A 1,765-nucleotide genomic window follows, 5' to 3' on the forward strand; every position below is an offset into this window, starting at 1 on the left:
CCTTATCCGGGCGCGGGCCCCAATCCCCAAGAGGGCGCGCCGAGACCGCGAGGCGTACGGAGGAGGCCTTCCCCCTCGCAGCCAAATTTCGTCTTCCCCTCCCGCGTGGTTTCTGGAGACGACAGACCTCCACCCACCCGAAGGTCGTGCCCTGGGTGGGGGGCTCTCAGTAACGCCTCGGCGCGCAGGTTGCTCACCCCTGCCCCAGCGTAACCCTGCGCATCTCCTGGTAGAGTGACCGCACTTCCCACTTACGCGTTAGCCTTCAGGCGATGAAGGCAAAGGCCCCCGTGCTGCCCGGCCCTTACAGGTTTTCGGCGCAAATTTAAGACAGCCCCTGAGCCGGAGTCTGGGTCTCCAGACTCCCCTCCCGGTCGTCGTCCCCCGCTCCTCGCTTCGGTCAGTAAGAGCTATCCGAACCACTTACGGGTTAGATCACCGGGCAAAAATGACACTTCCTCCCCCCCGCCCCCTGAAGCGTAGTACCACCGATCCTGCATGAAAACATAAAGGTTACTGATCACACAGTTTAAGGTAGATTTCATATTTATTTAAATATTTATCAAGTACTCAAAAATGTATTACACTTGAGCATACAAAATGAATCCAGTTTCTAATCAGGATGATTGAAATCCTTGTATTAGACTTTTAACCTTTTTTTTAATGTTCTCTCTACTGTCGAAAGGGTTTGTCTGTAGCTGAACTTACTCAGGGTGGGCTGAGATGGTGAGAAGGGAGGAAAAAGAAGGTTATGTTAAGAAAACATTAGGGTTTGGAGTAACTGTCATGCAAACCAACTTGTCTTTGGCAGACTGAAAATCTCTGTATATTCCAGTTGTTTAGGGTTTTTTAAAACGAGCCATGGTCTTGTGCTGGCCAGGAGCACTACAGAGCACTTGGATCGGAGCAAGAACAACCCTTTCCTTTTTATTTTTCTTCTTTCTACTTTTCCCCAAGAAATCGCCCACTTTTCTAGCTTTCACCACCCTATCCCCTGCAAATTAAAAAAGGAAAAAAAGAGGGAGTGAAGAGGGAAGTCGACAGAAAATAAGGAACACTATTCGTGCAATTTCATAGCAATATCCCCTCAGAATTTAACCTCCTGCAGCATTTTTCTATCGTTTTGACAGCAGATGCTGATAAATAATGGTCATACTTGACTTGTTAAGCAAAAAGCGTTTCCTTTTTCAGGAGCTTATACTTAAAGTACAGGTCACTTCAACAATCTCAACAACGAGGCTTTGGTATACAGCACTTTCTTTTTATTATTTTTTAAAAATAATAGAACTCAGCAAAAAGCCTGAGCTCCTAGTTCTTTAGATGTCTTTATGTTATGTCAGATCATGCCTAGAGTAATATCACTTTAAAGGGCAAGGGATGGGGGGTGGAACAACAGAGTTTCTAATGTTATCGATTGAAAGCTAAGGCATCCAACTAGCCCTGATATAGTTGTTGAAATGGAAATTTACAAGCTGGTCGTTAATACTTGCAATAAAATATCACATTCCTTTTACTCACTAACGACCTGCTTTGCATGCAATATTTTATTTCAGGTATTTTAGCTGCTAACTTGTAAATACTTAAAAGAGGGAACTTTGTTCATTATTTAATATTAATATTATTATTATTTTCTCTATTCCAAACGCTTATTTAGTGAAATAGTCCTGAAGATATAGTAATTCTACATATGGCGCTTTTATTTCACATAATATTTAAGAAAAAAAAGACAAAAACCACATAGAATTAGACATATAATTCAAAGACC

This window comes from Mesitornis unicolor, unplaced genomic scaffold (assembly GCF_000695765.1).
Source record: "Mesitornis unicolor isolate BGI_N332 unplaced genomic scaffold, ASM69576v1 scaffold29570, whole genome shotgun sequence".
Taxonomy (NCBI): domain Eukaryota; kingdom Metazoa; phylum Chordata; class Aves; order Mesitornithiformes; family Mesitornithidae; genus Mesitornis; species Mesitornis unicolor.